This window comes from Xiphophorus maculatus, chromosome 5 (assembly GCF_002775205.1).
Source record: "Xiphophorus maculatus strain JP 163 A chromosome 5, X_maculatus-5.0-male, whole genome shotgun sequence".
NCBI classification, from domain to species: Eukaryota; Metazoa; Chordata; class Actinopteri; order Cyprinodontiformes; family Poeciliidae; genus Xiphophorus; species Xiphophorus maculatus.
The window spans coordinates 11,602,803-11,624,171 of record NC_036447.1 but is presented as its reverse complement, the minus strand read 5'-3'; the positions used below and the strand labels follow the sequence as shown (position 1 = coordinate 11,624,171).

Genomic DNA, 21,369 nt, shown 5'->3' with positions numbered 1-21,369 from the left:
CTCTAGAAATACAAAAACAAAGATATATAGGACATGTTTGTTCTGAGACACTGACTGAAGAAAGGGAACACAGAGGAAGACTTGATTCTCGGGAACAGAAAGTGAGTGAAGACACTGTCGACAGGATTAAAGTTTAACCAAACATCACCAGTCCCCAGGAGAGGCAAATCTGCTGCCATCCGCAGTGGACAGAAGGCAGGAAAAGACATGCAAAGAGACAAGACAAGACAGAGCGGCGATCCCCAGCTGTCTTTAAAAACTGCTGCCTCTGATACATTATTGAATAAGCAGCTCTCGAACGCATCGCTGAGCCTTCTTCTCGTGTTAGTGTTCAAGTTTGCATAGCGTCACTGCTCTAAAAATAAAGCATTCGCTCATCCTTTCCCAGTTTGTTTAAAGATGCAGAAGCTGCATAAAGCTGGTGCGTGTTGCTCTGAGTGCCACTTTCTCCGTTCAGAGGCTGGCTGGAATTTGAGTTTGCGTTTGACTCATTTTTGCTATCAAGCCTCTGAAGTACAAAGAAAAAAGAAAGCAGATTCAGAGATTTCATCAAACTCTTTGAAAGTATTCTTGGATGATGTGCTGAGGATTTTGAGGCGAGCTGATTGCTTCAGTGGTATTCTCTGTACTGTACGCAGAAGGCAGAGAGATAGTATCGTGGGGATTATTTTGGAATCAAACAGCATGTTAAACATCAAATCTTTGTCTAGTGCACAACTCATCTACTCCTCCTTTTTTATCTTCCGTAAGTTACATTTGAGCCTTTGTTGTAGAAGTTCACATTCTTAAGACTTTCTGCAAGTGGAGTACCGGGTGCCCCACCACCCTGCAAGGATAAGATAAAGGATGGATGGATGGAGGAAGTACCAGGTGTAATCTACAGGTGGCAGCAGAGTAACGTACCTAACAGGAGCACACTTGAATGGCCCCTTTTGAATAGATAGCACCTTCATAGGCCCCCTATCTGGTTCTCTGTCTGCCTCATCATCACTACATGTTTTGAAACAAATAATTTTTGTAGGACAGGAAGGAAAGACACACCAATAAATATGATTTTTTGATGAGTATTCAATTGTCCAAACATGTCTTCTCTGTTCTCTTTCAGCTCCCACATTCAAACTTCAACAGCGAGGATGAAACATGAGCAAAGGTATGGTATGTTTTATTTTGTTGGTTTCTGTGCACAGAGGGAGGGAGCCACTGTATGCAGTCAGTTGATTTGGAGGTGTGCGTCTCCGTCCCCTGACTGATGTTGCAGTGACATGATCGGCTTGACTGCTAGTAGCTCTTTGTGAGGTTGCTATAGTGACTGTGGATTGAGTGTTGGGGAGACCAGAGAGGAATACGAGGGAGCAGAGGGGGCGGAATGGGAAATGAAGTGCCTGGTGCCTCTGGCCTGTGAGGCTCATTTGTGTGTCTGTGTTTGTACTTTGTAAGAGAGTGGATGTGATATACAAGTGTTTATCTGTATGGGGAATCCAACGTTAAAGAGCCACTCATCTGTGTAATTGGGAATCTGATCAAGATAACTCAGAAATGCACTCAGGCAGACAGGCAAACATCAACTCTCTGTCGGTGTAGGAGTCACTAAGACGTAGAAACTGTGACAGCTAACGTGTGGGCTGAGGGTATCCTGCTTTGCATCAAACACACACACACAAATCAGTGGATTGCCCTTCATTTTGCTTTTCAGTTAATTGCTCCATCAAAGAAATGATATGTGAGCTCACTCCAGCAGACAAAATACCTCCATGAGCACATACAGTAACTTAAACACACATTGCAAAGTTAAGATATAGAACAGAATAGAATATCATATTAATATTGATGATACAGTTTGACTAGTTTCAGTGTAGAACCCTGCTATTTTGCTAAGCAAAGAGTTTATTGCTTTTCCATCTGTCAATAGTTGGGCTTTTTACATAATCAACAAAATATTGAAACAACCAACTAGCTGGTATTAGAGATCAAAATACATGTACTATGTCAGTATAACAATTTTGGAGTAGCAAACACACTAAGAGAATTAACACTTAGTTTGCAAATAAATCTTTTACTGTCTTTATTAATACTAAAGAAAATAGTTTTTGACTTAACTAGACCATTCCAATGTGCCAAATAGCAAATGAGTTTGAATTATAAATGTTTAGGCTGCTGAACATTTCATAAATTCATATGAATGAGCACTTTTTCTCTTAATATTTATATCTCGTAGAGCACTTCTGGATAGATGCAAACTACATCTCGTTGCTTGTACTTGTGACAGTGCAATGACAATAAAGTTGAATTCTATTCTATTCTACTAATTAATAAATGTGACTGAACTCAAGTTTTATTTTAAAAAGCTACAAACTCAATTTGACCTTACACCAGGAATCTTCAGCTTTAGGCCTTGTGGGCTGGTGTCTTGCAGCTTTTAGATGTGTCTTGGCTTTAATACATCTGAGTTAAATAATGGGGTCATTAGCAAGACACTGGAGAACTTGATTGCAAACTGAGAAGATAATTCAACCACTGATTCAGCTGTGCTGGACCAGGTACAGATCTAAACAATGCAGGACACCAGCCCTGGAAGACTTTAGTCGAAGTCCCCAATCTTACATCACAGAAAGTGTAAGTTCATTCTGTGCCCAGCTTCCCTAAAATGATAAAACAGACAGGACAGTCTAGATTTTTTGTTTGTTTTCCAAATTTATGTGCAGAGGCTTAAATTTTTTTTAAAGCTTCTTAAGTTGTGAAAATTGATCTCCTGTCCACATTTTGATTTATTAGCACACGTAGATGTAGATCAGGGTCTGACAGCTCAAGTCCTAGAGGGCCAATGTCCTGCAACTTTTAGATGTCTCTCTGTTTCAACACATCTGAGTCAGGTAAGCCGGTCATTGGCAGATCTCTGGAGAATTTGACTACACACTGAGAAGGTAATTCAATCAAAAAAAAATCTAGAGGTTGCAAGACACCGACCCCAGAGGACTGGAGTTGCTTACTGCTGATGTAGATCTGTTCCATCCACCAGCCTTTTTAATGTCCTAAAAACCATAAACCACCCTTCCTTCAGGAGGATGACAGAGACTTCCCTGTTATAAAATTATGATAATATTATAATAACAGGACATCATGTTGTGTTGAATCCTCTAAATCATCCTGTACATCCCATGCTATTTTGAAGGAGAGTATTATGTACTTTCCTGGCACATAGTGCCATAGCACAATCAATTAACTATGTTCCTTTAAATTGTTCTAAAAATATACAATGTACATATAAGAAACACATTGCTTAATAGAAATTTAACTTCACATCATAGTCTGATGCCTTGAAATTGGCTTCTGTTTCCTTTAAGAAGCTCCTACCCTTTCCAGAACTTTCCCTTCTGCATGTCATAACAACAATTTTCCTCCATGATTCCATTCGCAACCATTATTAGGAGAGTTGGACTGAGAAGTAGTTTGAATGATAATCAGCAGATTCCCATTTCCACCAGTTGTTTGCTAATTGCTGCTGCCACTAGTCTAATGGGGCTTATTGGGGAAAACACGGTGAGGGGCGCTCTGCAGGGAGGCAGCTCTTCTGGAGACTGCAGCTCCAAGGAGGAGCTTTGGGTAAGATGGCGCATTGTATGAGCAGGCGTTAGGACACCTCCGAGTGGCTGCTCTGTAAGATTCAAGGATTTCTCAAACATGGAGGAATAAATTACAGCAACACTCCAGGTATGTGTCTGATGAGGAAATAACATTATAACAGTCTATGAAGCTCAAAAAAGTCACTCTAGTACCAGTGTATGGTTAGGACTTCTAGAGCAGTGAACAGGAAGTTATCTGACATTCTACAGTATTCCATATTGAATCTTGAACTCTGGGTTGCTCAAATAGCTCCAACTTTCTAAAGAATGCAACTAACATCAGAAACGCATTAAGATATACTGTTCAATGCATTTTCTTTACGGGTAGATAAATCTGTGACCTAATCAACTATAAACATATTCTTCACAGTACAAATTACACATTTGATGTTTTACAAACCTATTTCAAGAAAACATACTCCGTCCTTGTTCTAACACGAGTCCAATCGATTTCTTTTGTGAGTGTAGTTTTTCATCTTAGAAAAAAGTTCAGGAATGTTAATAAATCTTTCACAGATGTATGTGAACAGGCCAAGGTAGGAGCGAGAACATGCCCACACACAGGTCACCTGAATCATCCTCTTGATTCCTCCTGACAATAAAAGCAAAGCCGTGGACCTTGAATGATGCCTCTCTCCTTTGTATTTAGACTCTTGCCAAAGCCTTGGGAATAGAGCATTGGGAATTAGGCAGCTTTGATGCAGCTTCCCACTCATCAAATATAAATTAAACTCCACTTAGACCAGATACCTTAGTGGTATCACAGGTGGTTTCCAAGGTCTTTCTTATACCCATTCAAGCAGCTTGATCTTATGTTCCCTCATCCCACGCTGTTTCTTTGTGAATAGAAGACATTAGGGATGAGTCAGTCACAAACCTACATTTAGTTAATCTGATATCATATTTCTGACTTTGGAAATAATGAAAGAGCAAGGAACTAAAATTAGGTGTGTGATATTTTTTTTTAAGTCAGCAAGGATGTCTGCTAATCTGTCACATAGAGCATATGGTACTGCTCTTGCTACATGTCAATAAACCCAAACGTTACATACAGCAATATAGACTTATCTGTTTCAGAACATAAATATAACCATTTTAAGAGGCAAAGTTACCAGAAATAGCTATGGTCTGAACAGCTATTACAACTGTAAACACTCTAGTCTAGAGCCTTTCAAACCGATGTTTAAACCTGTAGAAGCAACCAGACGTTATGAAGCGTCTAGCTGCTATGAAAGGTTGCCATTGAGTTTTGTTTTAAAAATCCGAACTCAACTCTACTGATGTAACACAGTAATCTTAAACAGGCGATTCTTTACTCAAAAGTGAAGCAATAATCTTCCACAGCAATGTAAACAACTCGTCACAAAAAAAAAAGAAAAACAGAATAATCTTTATGGGCATTTTCATGGCCCTGTTATCCAGTCATGATTGTTTTTAACACAAATTCGATAGATAATAGACGTTATCTATCGAATATATAAAATAAAAAATTAAAGCCTCAGTAAAAGTGATTCTGGACTGCTAAATAAGAGTGTTACTGAAAGTTAAACAAATGACAGCTGAATAATATACCTAGGTTTAGTTAATGTGTTCCCATATGAGCTGCCTCAAGTGAACCAATCTTTGTTGGGTAACAAATTAAAGAAACCCTCAGGCTCCAATGCCAATACACAGCAAAACCATTCTTGTACATGTCCGCATGTATCTCCAGAGCGTGCAGTCTGGTGTGTATAATAGTCATTGTGAAAGAAATAATATGCTGTACTATACAGGGATGGCTTCACACAGGGATTACACTTAGATGATTCCTCAATAGAGAACTTAGTCTCGGGTAGCCGAGCTTAATCCGCGGCTGTGGGAGCAGACCAAAGTAGTGTAGAGCTGTGGCCAGATATGACAAAGAACAGAGTGCTGCCAGATTAGCTCATACAGGAACAAGGCCGAGGGTCTCTTGACAGCTTTTCCTAAATCTCACTGCTCTCGCTAATGCAGTCTGAAGGAAACGTTTGTCCTCTTTCTGTCCTCTTGCCTGTCTTACTGACTCGTGATTTGGTCCCTATGTCTCAGTTAGATGTGAGAACAGAATGTGTGCCTGCATGGACTCTGTGAGTGCTATCGCTTCATTAGTGTTGAAGATTTTTGGGTCAGCTGTAGCCTTGTTCCCACTGTTCCATGTGCTGTAATTACCCTCACGTGAGTCACGTCTGATAATTAGGATAGCCTCAGCAGGACTCTGCAGTACTCACACGCACATACTGGGTACATGCACACATGGGACACACATACACACTCATCACTCATTAGTGGAGAGCTTACCATCCAGTACAGCACTAATGGGATTACCGTTGCTGAGGGCTTCACTCATCAACCTCTTACTCCTCTCTCTGCTCGTTATCAAGAGCAGTTCTTAAATGCTGAAAAGGCTGAGTTGCTGCATGAAGTGCCCCGGTGTCCGTTTGGGCTAAAGACTCTAAGAACATAAAAGCACAACATGACTGGTTTTACTATGACCACACCCCTCTCTCATTTCTCATTTACTGTAACTTAAAAGACAACCAAAAAAGAAGAAAAAAAACTCGTAAAAAAAAAAATACATTTTCAATTTTTCCATGTTGTATTGTCCATCAGTTGTCTTGTAACTTGGGCTCACATGATTCACATACATCCTTAAAGCTTAGCTGAACAAAGCAGCATTCCCTACTAGAGCTTCAGTCAGTTTTTCAGACTAGACTAGACTAACAACATTTGTTTGAATTGTATTTTATAAACAGAAGTATACAGCTTTGCAACATCACTTGGCTGGAAACTGGACTTACAGAAATATGATGTTTTTAAAAAGGTTTCAACTACTATTCTGTCCCATATTGGTACTCTTTCATGCAAGAGCAGGGTAACTCCAATATGGAAAGGGACTGTGACTTGTATTTGGTATATCTAGAGCTGTATCAATACATCCAGCTCACAAGACAAGGCGATGCACCATATTGAACTGTAATGTAAGGATATTTTGTCTTCATGTATAGGTTACAAGTTACAAACTGGGTTTTAAAAAAAAGTCTGGAATTTGTAGAATAATCTACAATAATTTCTGTCTAACTCTTTGATTGTCCAATTCCCCCAAAAAACGTATTTGTGTTTTCACAAATGAGCTGCAAGCTAATTCAGGCAGTCAACTTAACCTGTGTTGCTGCTTCACACTTGATTTCTCCCACTCACTGCAGAATATATCAAGCATACCCTAACATTTTGGCCGTTCTACTCAAGCTGCAAAAGATCCATTACACTCTGCTTGAATGCTCTGTTGCCTGGCTGCTGCTGCCAGTTTCTGCTTGGTTTTCTTCAGCTCCTCCACTAACACAGTGCTCTGCTAGGGCTCCAAGGTTAGACATCTTCTCCTCACCTTCTGACACAATCTATACAAGCTGTACTTCTTCTCAGCTCCTAACTTAATGTTCCATAGTAAGACGGTTCACTTTTATTTCCTTCTACTGACGTGCAGATTCAGTAAAAGAAGGAAAAAAAATCCCTTGTTGAAAAGAATACCAACATTTTACAACAAGATATTTAACAGGTCCACCTGTTAAAAAGGTGACCGAATTCTTTAGCCCAGCCAGAAGCAATGGGTTACCCTCATTCTGTTGGTGCTGACAAGTCAATTATCTCTTCCAGGGAGACCCCTGCAGACTATTGCAAGAGTGAATTGAGTTTAATCACTGTATGCACTATGGAGGACCACAGTTTCTGATCAAAACAATGGTCAGTGAAAAATAGTTTATTGTTTCTCACTGAACCCTGTTCCAACCTCATTTAAGAGAATTGAGAATGCTATGTTTTTAAGGTATTATTATTTACCGTATTCCTTGATGCTGTGAAACACTTGATAAAGTAGGTTGAAGAGTAAATACATAAAAAACACTCAAAAAAAGTATGAAGGTCAACTTGTACATCCTAAATGGGAATTTATCATCATGCCGGTTCTTTTATTTTTCAAAGTCTGTGGGGAGAATATCAGAAATGGACTCTAATTTTATACCAGCCTATTTGCCAGCTTTGCCTTTCCCATACTCTGTTCACCCTTTCTGTTATCTACTGAATGTCTTGTTCTCTCTTGCACTAACAAAACTATAGACATTCAGAAAATATAGTTCTGAAACACAGTTTAATATTAACTACCCCACACTGCAAAAGAAAATTACAAAGTTTGAGTCTTCCTCCCCCAAGACAGCATCCACAACAAACAGCGTTGTAGTCAGTCAAACCTTGTAGAGCTAAGCATGGTGTATTTGCTGACTGAAAATAGGTCAAACTTTTGAGTTTTCGAATAACTCGTCTTTTCTCTGTGCTTCGCTTGTACTGTGGCTGTGAAAGGCTGCAGCCGCAACAGACATCCAGTTCACGGTCCACAATAACATATCGATCTGTAAAGTTGACTTGAAAAACTGTGGAATTATGAACTCTGCGGATTAGGGAATACAATGAGTTAAAATTATTTTTTTATGGGTTTTTTTCTTTTACTGTGCACTTGGGCAAAGTCTGAATGTGTGGGTTGCTCCCCATTTTCAGCACACTCGGTGAAAATCCTCATGTCCTCTCAGGTGTTATGTTTACAGCTGTGCCGGAACTGATAAATACCCCTGACTACTGCAGAATCATTTGACGCCGGATTGAATGCCTAGCCAGCAACCGCAGGCCAAAAAACATGCTGTTCTGGAGCCAGAAATATCTTCAGGGACAGAAAGACATATGCAGCAGTAATCACCAGTTCCTCACCAGCATTGGCCTTTTTCTTCCTATGTCACTGCACCCATTTCAACAGATCATTTAGAAGCAATATTACCCTCAGCTATCCAGTTGTTACCGTGTGTTTTCTGTGGATGGAAAATAGTAATGGAGATATTGGCTGTAGAATCGTTGAGCCCAGGCCATCGTGCTGAGTGGTTCGATGCTGAGGAGAGCTTAGATTGAGGGCCACAGCTCCTACCTGCAGTACTGCACATCAAGTGGGGGGACATAGCAAAAAGAGGTGTTGCTGAAAGCTGTAATTTTTAAACACTATGCGTCACAAGCACAAACATAAACTGATACACAAATACAGACGTGCACACAGATGCACACACAGGCAGTGGATTAGGATGGGGATTATGGAAGCATAGCTGTAAAACAGGCAGGGACAGATCAGTGTCATACTTCACAAACACTTACACACACACGCACACCCTCACCAGATGTGTGTTATGAGTGTACAGTAAGATGGATTTATTTTGAGAAGGATGGTATGATGACTTTCATGTCATGATTGAGCATTGTTCAAGTTTGAATAGGAAGACAGTTCAATAGAGCAGCAAAGAAGCTTTGGCAATCAATTATTGATCTAGAACATTATGAACTAAAGGTCATAGAGATTTTATGGGGGGGGTCATGTAATTTTTTTCTGACTTCTGATCTCATGGTCCACAATGTATATCCAGTTTGAAATCGTATGTTCTTATATGCAGAATGTAAAAGACACACTTCATATTTTCTCTTGTCAAAGAGTTCTCAACACCATTACAAAGACAGAAACTTGTCTAGATTATGGTTCTGGCACCAATTCTTAAGCACTCCAAGGGGCAGAACGAAAAGTACTTAATAACTGAATTGATGGCCTTCACTGTCCTCTCCTCATTACATTAGAGTTGTTAAGGCTTACTGCCATGACTGGGCTCAGATTAGCATCCATAATGCCTGAAGGACTTTACTCTCCCTAACTGGTGTTGAAATGTTTCATGTGCCAAACACATACATTCACATTGTATGAAGAAGGGAAGAAAAAATGCAAAGGTTCAGGTTAGAAAGAGAAAACAGGACAACATTCAGGTTATGTAGATTGGGTTGTAAGTTCCTACGTACATTTGACTTGTTTTTACAAATCCTGGTAAATCCTTAACTGGGTTAGGATATTGGAAGTTTGACAACTAGGTCAATGCCTTGAGGATTCTTGAGGAGACTTTTTTTTAAAAAATTTGCAGTGACTATGCACTGTCCTGTTGCTGAATAAACTAGTGCATGCTTACATGTAAGTGTTTGGGCTGTGGGAGGAATACCCAAATTGAAGTCAAAGAGTCCCATAGGAAAAACAAACTCACACAGATAGACTTGTACGGAGACTTACTGTGATGCAGGAATATTAACTGCCACTTTACCTCGACACATTGTTGGATTCATGCTTTCTTAATTCCTTCACATACCTGCTCTGTGAATTCTAGAATTTACTACCAGTCCACTTCTTCATACTCCCATCACACTATTTATCTTTCCTTTCTATTCAATTGGGGAAAAAATGCCGCCAAAGCTAAGTAAAGCTCAATCATTGCCTTCTTGTGCATCTGATACTCAAGGACGTGCCATGTGATCACCAGCTCTATTTTGAACATTCCATGTAGCTAACATAACACACAAACATCACTACTTCAGAACTGATGCAAATGCTACTCAAATCTAGCAGCAAGGATATTATTAACTTTTTATGAACACATGCAGTGCAGGAACGGATGGTGAGGTGATCATCAAATACCAAACCATAAGAAAATCAGATGTTGGATGGCAAAAGTGTCCAACCCCTTATTGACACAGTAGTACAATAGACACATTACACCCTTCAGTTAGGGTTTGAACGACTTCATATTTTTTAAGGTCGGCTACATCATGATAATAGTTGAGTCGATGTCGACTAGTCGCGGTGACGTCATAGAGACGTAAGCGCGTCTTCCCCCCCTTCGCCCTCTTTTACTAAGTCTATTATGCAGAATTAAAAGAGCAAACATATCATTCTTCGGAAGAAAAGTCTGTTGCACAAAGTCGGGTCTGATTTTTTTCTTTCTTTTTTTCAAACACCGACTGATAATGATGATCTCTGGATAGCTGCACATATAGGAGGCAAATTATTACACTGACCACAATGGTGCTTTTGGAACATCAGAAACCAAACTTATTATGAACGGACCCCATTTGTTTACAGTTGAATTCAACAAAGCCACCTGCTTCTCCTCTGCCTGATGCGCCGATGACTCCCTCTCTGAGGGATGAACCGACATGCAGAGATCGCCTCTATCAGATCTTCAGGATGAAGCTTGGACTTAGTTTCCAGATGTTGTCAAACAGTATTTTTATAAGAGCCTAAAGCTGACAGGTTAGAAGCTTCAATACGCAGGGTGACATTGATCAGTTGGATGGATAAAAAAGCCCGACATCATGCCGCATTGTTGCACATTACTCCGGTAGTCCCTTTTTTTTTTTAAGGATTTCTTCAACACTAGTTTATTTGACAGATATCTGACTGTAAGGGGGCAGAGAGAGCGGAGCGGGGGAGAGAGGCATGGGCCCATCGAACCGAGGATCGGACTCCAGGCTACCCTGGTCTACAGTCTCTATATGCGGGGCGCCATGCTAATCACTGCACCACGCAACACCCCTATTGCGGTAGCATATGCTGACATTTTCAATTTCTCTTTGGTAAATTATTTACATTTTTATACAATTTGAGCTTTCTGACAAATTCATCTAGTTCACCTTCTTTCATTTTCTTGGAAAAGTCAGTTTTGTCACGTGATTGCGACTAGTCAACTGGCCCAGAAAAAAGTCATTGCAGAGAAAAGAATCGACTAATTGGTGCAACCCCTACCTTCAATCCCAGTAAACATAGTGTACAAAATGCATCTGATGTGAGATGTAGAATACACAGCAATATAAGCAGTTGTAGAGCTGATTTAAAAGCTTGAACTTTATGTGAGATTTTTAAAACATGAAGAGGAAAGGCTGTAGGTTTGTAGAATACTACCAGAGCAAAGCAAAAGAAACATTTTATTTGGATTTGGACTACCAAGATAAAATAAATGATGATGGGCTGATAAATGTGGGGATATCTAAGCAGTTTGGGGTCAAGAAGTAGGTGGATTTAAAGTTCTGAAGACAGGATGTATTTTTTTCATTGAACTCAAACCAGAGTAGCTCACTGAAAAAAACCCTCAGACCTAAGGGACATAGGACATAGGCAGCATTTTAACTTGTGATCAAGTACAAACGTCAGATACCAAAACCAAAACCAAGTGAAATCAAGCATGATATCTTAAGGACAGATTGTCTCTATGAGCAACAGCAGGCATATTGGCCTTTGCTCTGTGAGCTCTTTGAGATGAATTCCAAGGTAATTCTCAGATTCTCTTCACGCTGGTCACACAACTCAGTCACATGCTGTTCATACATGATGGAATATCAGTCATACGCTGACGGAGTTCTTCAATCTGTGGCCTTCAACACTCTTGGCCGCGCTGCAACAGGCACGTCCTGGTCACCAAACATCTGTCATCGGCATGCAGCTCCGCGGAGGTCTCCGGCTCCCTGTGATCCCATCTCCTCTACAGCTGTCAAAAATAATAATCAATCTTTCTTTGCCTCCTTTTATATTCACTCTGCATATTTCAACTTGTCCTGCTCCTCCTCCTCAACATCTCCCCTCTCGTCTTTTAGCATGCTGAAATATATAACTAGCAATTTGCCAATCTCTCCCCTGTTGACACACACACACACACACATACATGCACAGAGAAATACGGCTTCCAGACCGCAGGAGCTGCCGTGGTGTATAATGACAGATAATTGGGTATTGTGGGTTTGCCCTCGGCAGCAGGAACCAATCACAGTGACAACCACTTCTCCATGACCCGTTTGCACGCGTGTAGATGTGTACATTGTGTGTGCTCACACAGGCATGAGTTTTGGCGTGATTGCGAGCTGACTGTGTACAGCCTGTACCTGAAAGCTCTCTGTATAATTTTATAGTTGCTGCTGTATTTATGTAAACAAAGATAAGCTGTAAAATTATAGTTTGTATTTTTCTCTGTATGCATGCATGTTTGCATCTGTGCAGTGCTATCCACAGAAACTCAGGGACTGTCGGTGGAACTCCATCCATCTTCAGAATGCACAGTTGATGCTTGTGCCCATGATTGAATCTTGTGTTTGTTTGTCACTCATTTTACAATCACCATCCATGATTAATGATCTGTCTGTTTGCCGTTTGAAAAGGGCCCATTGGCTCTAAACAGCGGAAAAGATGTTTTCTGTTTTGTTTTACACACTGATTGCCTTATCAAAGACAACTGTAGCAGTGCCAGGAGAAGAGAAAGCTTCGCTCTGATATTCTCTCTTTTTTATTCACTCCTTTTTGCTCCTTTATTGCGTCTTTGTTTTCTTGTCACTTCCTGCTCTATTGCTATCCCTTCCACCCCCTTGTTTTCTGTTACCCTCTCTGTTTGCTCCGACTCTCATTTCCTCTCTTTCAATAGTGGGGAGTCCTTGGAAAAAAAAAAAAAGAGCTTCTTCATGCACGTGTGGTTGTGTTTGTGTGTGCGTGGGGTGGGGGGGGGGGGGGTGCGTGAGGGTGTGTAGCTCTGTAAATATGATCTTTTTTGTATTGCCAATACATGCTACAATAAAATGTGAGCACTTGGGTGTGCATGTGTGTGTGTGTTCACCCAGAGGGAGGGGCTGTGTACTTCATCATAACAGCTTGCTCGATATTCCAAAATGCAATTTCCTCGGAGTGAAAAGAGCAGGCTGGGTGTTCATCATCTGCCCTCCATTCTTAGCGTTCGATAAAAACCTTCTTTAAGACCGCTCAGCTGCTTTCTCATTTGTTGTTTAGTCTTTTTTTTTTTTCTCTTTTGTCCCGCTTTTGTTTTCATTCTTTGTGATGCTTGGATGCAGAATTGCACCTTCCTGCCAGGCAGCAGATATGTCTCCAGTGCATTACTCAAGTCCACTTTTCAACATGTTATTTTACTGTTTCTGTTATGCTAATAAACATAACAAGCTGAAGAAGCAAAATTCAGTCCAGCTAAATCAAATTTTCTCAGAAGTACAAAAAGAGATTTACAGAGACACACATGCTTCAATACAGCCAGAGTTGTCAAGTCCCATAACCTTTTCCACATTTTCTCATTCTTCATCCAACAATGTATTTTATTGGTATAATGTAAAATACCAACAAGATTATTAAGTGTGGTTTGCCTATGACCCCTCTACACACATCTCGCCCCCACACACTCATGCATACGTTTTCACTTTTGCTCAATAATCTTAAATCTCAATAAGTCACACTTAATCTGTGGTTGTAAATTGACAGTATCGGAAAAAAAATAAATCAGTGTGAATGTATACTTTTGCAAGGCACTGGCACTTTCAGCTGAATATTGTTTGTGAAGATTAACCACAACACAAAAGGATGTTTTAGAGCTTCTCAGGTAAATTGGTCATTTCAAAATGTAAAAGCTCTTAATTATCTTTTCTAACAGTCAATAAGAGGGAGGTTGATATTGTTAGAGCTAATTCAAAACATCTATGAGAATTAATCAGTCAGAAGAGGGAGAGAGAGAGAAAAGTAAGTAGGAGCAAAAAAAGTTATCCTTGTTTAGCCTTTTAGTCAGCAGCCTTTCCCATAACATTCCTCTGACTGTTTTTGCAGTCCTTGTTAGCTGCATTAGGGTCTCCATCTATGAAATTATGCTTGTAATTGTCCAGGTGCAACCAGGGAAGTTGCCATCCCGCTAACAAGCAGCCAAGTCGCCAATGGTTAGCAGCCAACTGCGTAAAACTAATGACTGGAGAACTGACAAGTGCCAGGACAGCGCCTAAAGGAAGAAAGGGATAATGATGCAGTTTGAGCATGAAACACATCTGTGTGTATGCTGCAGTCAAAAATGAACCGATTCACACAAGTAAAATGCGGTTTTAGATTAAAATAGTTATCAGAATTATATCAGTTCTCAGTGTTTAGAGGGATCTGTCAGTGTGTTGAGGTAATGTTCTGCTTGCCTCCTGCCTGCAGTTATGGCCTTCAACAACAACAAAACCTGACAAAGATGTTGTGATGTGTTTGAAAGAAAGGACATACTTTAAGACAGAGAAGTCCACTTTGTTTTAGCCTCTGTTGGATCAGACATTAGCTTTAGCCTCCAATACCAACTAATCTGGATTTTTATTAAATGAAGACACAGAGACAGTACTGCAGGTAAAGATTAAATCTTTATAACCATATATATTAATCTCCCTTTAAAAATTCCAAACTATGTCTTTAAAACTACAAATTCTCATCTAGAGCTTAAAGGAAAAAGAGTTTTTCTAATATTAATTCTTAGATTCTACTTCGTCTGGCCGTACCATTAGGGAGGCATATGATCTGCGGCTTGTTCTGCAGCGTGCGTTGATGACTCAAACATGCAGCCATAAAAAAGTTATCATCAGCAGTAAGACAGAAAAGTACAGCAATAGACAGTCTGCCTCGCACAGAGCTTCGGTCTCAACATTAAGTCAGTGTGGGATTGCATGACAAAGCAGAAGAAAAACAGCCTGAATTCGCAGAAGAGCTGAAGCCAACGTTCACACAAGCACCAATGAGATTTAATGTTTTTCTGCTTTTAAAGTCACTTTAAATATTCATGAAAACATATGAAAACATTTTTACTTTGGGCCTAAAATATTATCGCATCATTTGTGCACTGAACTGTACGGGCTGATAAGAATGTGCTGGTTACGTTTATGTACATGGTATAAACCATTAAGGTTCAGAGATTAACGCATTGTGTCTGTGTCTGTGTGTGTGCATATGTGTGTGCTGTTATTAGTGGGTTGCACTTTGATTATCTGTGATGCTGAGATTAAAGGCAATTATTGAAATGTCACGGCTTAAATGGGCCACTCCTCTGTAGCTCGCTCACAAGTCAGGAGTTTAACCTTCACAGCAATGAAATGAGAACATGCTCTCTGGGAAAGTCTGCCTTGTATTTTTGTATCATCTTTTTTTAGTCATTGCATCTGATTATTTTCTACTTTTCCCACTTTGCAAGTTTCCAAACACATATACACTTAATTGTAGAACTCTTGGCATATTTCTAAATAAAATACTTGCAGTATAATTTCAGTGTGTGTTCCAGTTTTGCTTCTCGATGTTATTATTGTTACTGGCATAATAGAAGGGAGTAGAAATTAAACTCCATTTTATATTTATGTGGTTGCCTCTCGATGTTCCTGTAATTGCATAACATTTCATAATTTGCTGAGTAAATATTTAATGGTTTACATAACTAGTTAAAGTTTTGTTTGTGAGGCTTTAGTGTTGATTTGAGTTGATTTTCCTTGATTCTTGTTCTTTAACCTTCCTTCAGTCTTAAAAGACAGCTTTATTTGAACCCCATGAGCTTTTTACTCTATTACTCTGTGTGGGGCCTGGCAGGGTCAGACTGACCCCACGTGCGCTTTCACATGGTTTTTTTGTGTGTGTGGTTTCGGAAACTGACGGTCTGATGGGACAACTTCCCCATTATTCGACCATGACATTTGCGGTGTTTCTCCTGAGTGTCGTGCTAAGAGCATTGGAGGATTAAATGGCAAAATAACTTTTCTTCTCTTGTAATTACCAAAGGACATGAATACTATTTTGCAGGAGACATCCAACTAATAAAACTAAAGAGGCTGAGTTTTATTAAACCCACATGGAGACTTCAACAAAAAGAATTGAAATACATAAATAAATCATCATCAGCAATGCATTTAGTCCAGAAGATATTATGTGAAGCATATATCTCTAGGAGAACCAGTTTTAGTTGTCTGTTTGTGCTTTTCCAACATTGAACATTAGTAGCATTGAGGTTGCTTAACAGCCAACTAACATGCTGATTACATTTCCTTCTGACATTTACTAAAAAAGCAGTGTAGCTACACTTAGAGGTGCATGTTTGCTGATTACAGCATTTTAAAGGCTACGTGAGGTTTTAAAGGATGAGCTGGGACAAGGAATGCTAAGAAGCCCAAACTCCCATGTCAGAATGTACCTTATGCCACATTAAAGGTCATATATTAACATTTATACTTTTCAGTTGTGTTCATGCTTTTAACTGACAGTAGAAAGTCAGTTAAACAGACAAAAAATCTGTCTAAAAAATGTGAAGGAAAAAAAAACAAGCACAAAGCAAATGAATGTTTTGAACTTCAAACACTTTAATCCATAAAATCATTTCCACTAAAGATAAATCCAGTGATAGCAAGATGTCAAGATCAGATTTCTGTATTTGAAGTAAAGATGTGGATTTGAGAAGAATGCAGTCTGCAGAAATGTTATCTGAGTGCAGAACAGTGTTTTTTGAGTCTCTGAGCTAAAGGGAAAAAAAACAAACAGCACCCCATGGTGGATTTTAAAAGCTTTCTTTTGTGAGCCTTGTCTGCTGATCACAGTTGCAAATAAAAGTTAGTGATGAAAACTGTGTTTATAAATTCTAACATTCTTACAGGATTATAGGCCTAATTTCTGCTCAGGACATGAACAGTTTTGTTACTCTGATGTACACAAGCCTCTGTGTTATCCCCCAAACATCTATTTCTATAACAAGTTTATTTACATTAGTGATCTATACAGTAGTTTTAGAAATCTCTCATTCCTCTCCACATAATTAGTTTTTGTTGTACCTATTAAGGTTTAGGTGCACAGCAGTGATGCAACTGTTAAAATGTTGGGGTTTTTTTCAGACATTTTTTTTCTTATTTCATCCAAACTCTATAAGTCTGCTTGCAATTAGTTAACTCACACCAAGTTTTTGCACCTAAATGTCACCTGAAGTTATTGTCAGACATACAGTATGTTGAATGTGAAGAAAGTTAAAATGCTGATAAGCATTCTGGCTGCTGCTAAAGTAAAACACTTTTCATTTGGATCCAAAACTGTGAAAGAAAACTTCCAACTGAAGCAAACTGATGTGGTTACACATCCAGGAATATCATTTTGAGAGAATGGGATGTTAATTTAAAGTGATTTACAGACCTCAGCAAACATGCTGTAATGGCAGAAAACATAAAAATAAAAAAATAAAAAATAAGAACACTTTTAAGAAACATGTTTTTTTAACCGATAAACTATATAAGCATTAAATATTCCAATGACAATACAACTTAAAATGTATCCATGTTTTACTCACTCTTTTCTTTGCAATCATCACAATGTGTCCACACAGTGGCACCTCAGCCACTCAAAATATACATTTGCTTTGGCCATCAGGGGCAATAATAATCCATACACTAACAATATATTTTTAACATTGATGGCGAGACATTTTAATTGGATTGCTGCATAAAAGCAGTCCTTGCACAATATTGTAAGAACATCTGTAATTTAAATTTTTTACAGCTTTACTCTGACACAACAGCTGAACAAACTCTATAAAAGCAGCTATAAAAATTACAAATGGCATCAGTTTCCCCTGTGCAAAAACAAACAAGAATCTGAATTGAGTTAAGCAGATATAAGTGAACCTGCCTCCTCAGTCTGAAAATAGACAAAGAATGGAAATTACTAAGAAATGTTTGTATGGGTGGGTGACTACTTTGCTGGATACAAATAGCTAATTATCAACTGATTTATACATTAAAGTTAAGTGAAGGTTAAGTAAAGGGCAACAAAGGAATCAAACTCATGAACGATGTAGGAAACATGGACAAAAGCAGATTAACTGAAGCAACAAAGCTATAAAACAAATCAAGCAGAAACAATCAAAACTCAGACTAAAACCCTGCAGATCAAACGGTTTCTGTTCATCGGTGACCTGTGTAGGTCAAACTCACAAAATATCACATATCCATCTGTATTTCCACATATGCACAAATATCTGTTTTTCTATGCCATCAACTAGTTATCTGTCTGTACTGTGTTTTTAGGATTATTTTTATCAACAAATTTTGTTATGAAAATTGTTAGAAACGCTTCAGTGCTTGGATACAGTTTAGTTCAATACCAAAGCAATTTCTGTATTAATTTGACCTGCTGAGATTCTTGCCTTGCAGCTATTAGCAGGATTTTATAACCTTCATTTCCGGTTATAAACTAGACTTAAGATTATAATTAAAGATGACCTCATGCTATGTTAACATCAGAAGATTGCATGCAAAAATTAATTGAAATGTTTCTTTTAAAATGCATATATTCTGAATGAAATATCTAAAGCTATAAGATAACAAACATCCCATGCTATTTGACCCAGTTTTAGAGCTTTTTCAATATCCTCTCATATAGTAGAGATCCACTTCCATCTGTGTTTCAGTGCAAGCTTTGGGGATATTGTGTTGGGTTAGTGACTGGATAAAAGTGTTTATAAAGGAAAGTTCATGCATGACTTAAAAAATCATTGAAAACAGATAACTGAATGGTATGTGCTCTTCATCCGCAGGCAGCTTTTGAACCAGAAGGGCCATGCATGGTGAACATGATGGATTTTTACACACAAAAAGCAGGGCAGACATGCAGGAAACGTCGTACAGTAGATCCCATACACTTTCTTCCAAAAACTACAATATTTATAACCCTTGAGCTTTTTCACATTTTGCCCCATTATGACCTCAAAATTCAATGAACACAAAGTAGTCTATACATAAATGTGAATATGGAAAGAGCTTGTCTTACAATTGTCAAATCAAGAATGTATGGTTTCTGTATTCAGCCCACCAGGAAAATATCATCAGGAGATGCAACCAAAACTCTGGTAACTCTGGAAGAACTGTAGAGTTATACAGAACTAACTCTATGCAGAGCACACTATTTCCCCTGTATAACACTGTGGTTCCAACAACTTTGGGAACGCTAGTCAAAATTGTTTGGGAGATAGATGAACCTAAATAAGTAATCCTGAAAGAATAACTAAATAGTTTGTGAAAACTTGAGACCAGTATGTAGAGTCCAGTGAGGCACGGACTCTAAACATACACCTAGCGGTACCATAGTATATTTTATCAAAACATATCACTTAGATTGGCCCTATCAAAGCCCACATCTAAGAATCTGTTGCAAAGTTTCACTATTGATGATCAGACACTTCAGCCAATCTGATTGAGTTTAAACTGTTTTGACAAAGAAGAATTGTGAAAAGTTTCCGTTTCTAGATGTGCAAAGGTGGGCAAGTCCACAGTAGAAGATAAGTGAGAGGACTAATGAGAGAGCACAGGTTGCTGGAAAGGGTCCCTATGCCATGGTCTGAAAGAAGACCATTCACCTTCACCTTCAGTGGAGAGGAAATTAGATCAGAATAACGACCAAGAAACAGGAACACAAAGGCCTTAGGAACACTGTTGCTGTCTGATGACATATATGTTGTTTGCTGGAGGTGTTTTGCTGCTGGTGATATTGTCTTTGGTGTAATTCAGTTTTTTTTCTTTGTTGCAAAAACATAAAAGGATAGCACCTGGTCTGATTTGTTGATTGAGTTCCTTTATTTAGTTTCCTTTGTCATTCTCATATTGTACTCTCTTTTTGATACCACTGTTTCTTCATCAAGTTGTCTTTTAAACTCTTTAGTTTCTTACCTCTGGCCCATAGGTTTCTTAAAGTTGATGTCCTTTCTTAATTTTATCCCTGCCTACATGACTGGAATGCATTTGAATTTGCTAAACAATGCTCTGTAACTGCTGGTGCAACAGAGAGCTTACCGAAAACTTTATGAAAACTTTATTACTTAATCAGAAGATAATTCACCGTTTTAATTTATTTAGCATTCTCTGACTATCTCGTATTTAAATTAAACCTCTGTGCTTATATGCTGATGTTGCTGTATCAGTTCGGACTGGCTCCTAGATTTGTTAAAGCTCCTTTCTCGTGATATTTGAGTAAAAGACACAAATGTTATTTGGTGTGACTTTGTCAGAATGTTACATTTTACAACAAAGCGCCAGGATGTTCAATTTATCCTAACACCAACGCGTTTAAGTGCTGTCAGACTATTCAAAAGAAGTAAATAACATTTAAGAAATATTTGATCAACCAAAATTGTACCCACTTGCTTTGTTGTGGTTTAAAAACTGCAAAGATTTACTAGCGTTTCCTCTTCCTGTATCGAGCAATACACTACTCTCTGAAACATGTGGGTGCGCACTGCCAGTCAGCTGGCAGAAAGAAGTTTCCCACACTTTTTCATCACTTGGAATAGGACCTGAATACTCTCTTTTAGTCTTTATACTTAGCTTTTCTTTTCTTTTACAACTTTCTGTTTTTTCTTCTGCCTCTTTCCAGACTGTTTCCATTAAACTCTAATGTACGGTGGCCGACAGGTGCAAATGCGCAGCAAAAGAGAAAACATGCAAACAAAAAAGAAGACACCCCCGAATGAAATGCAGCAAATAAAAAGAGAGACGCAAACACCCCCGAATGAAATGCAGCAAACAAAAAGAGAGACGCAAACACCCCCGAATGAAATGCAGCAAATAAAAAGAGAGACGCAAACACCCCCGAATGAAATGCAGCAAACAAAAAGTGTTGAAAACGGAAGTGCTCCAGACCACTAGGGGGAGTCAAAGAAAATAGTATTCATTTCTATGGGACCAGATGCAAGATTCAGAGAAAGAAATTTGAAAGAAAGTAAAGGTATCTCTCTGAATCTTGCATCTGGAAAGTGTGATTATTGTGAGAAGTCTGAAACAATAGAGCATGTTATTTTAGAGTGTTGTAAGTATGAAGAAGAGAGAAGATGCATGCTGAGAGAGTGTGTAGGTATTAAAGAAAGGTTTAATTTAATAGAATTTTTGAGGAGAGATTTCGGGAGTAGACATATTCAAATAATTATTCGGTATCTTAAAAAAACAAAGCTATTTCATAGGATATGAGTAGAGCAAGTTGGGTGTGAGTGTGTAAAGAATATCAAAGAGGGGTATATAAAGCTATAAGCAAGTTGGATAATATAAG

At 38.7% G+C, this 21,369-nt stretch overlaps 1 protein-coding gene across 22 annotated transcripts in view; it reads left to right on the top strand.

Annotated features, from left to right (window-relative positions):
* Positions 1-21,369, top strand: part of LOC102218974 (receptor-type tyrosine-protein phosphatase delta-like) — a 197,367-nt gene that overhangs the window by 67,987 nt on the left and 108,011 nt on the right. For all 22 annotated transcript variants that reach the window (XM_023334125.1, XM_023334120.1, XM_023334123.1 and 19 more), the window contains one exon: positions 1,106-1,150. The gene's annotated coding sequence lies outside the window, so the exon portion shown is untranslated. The remainder of the gene's footprint in view (positions 1-1,105; positions 1,151-21,369) is intronic.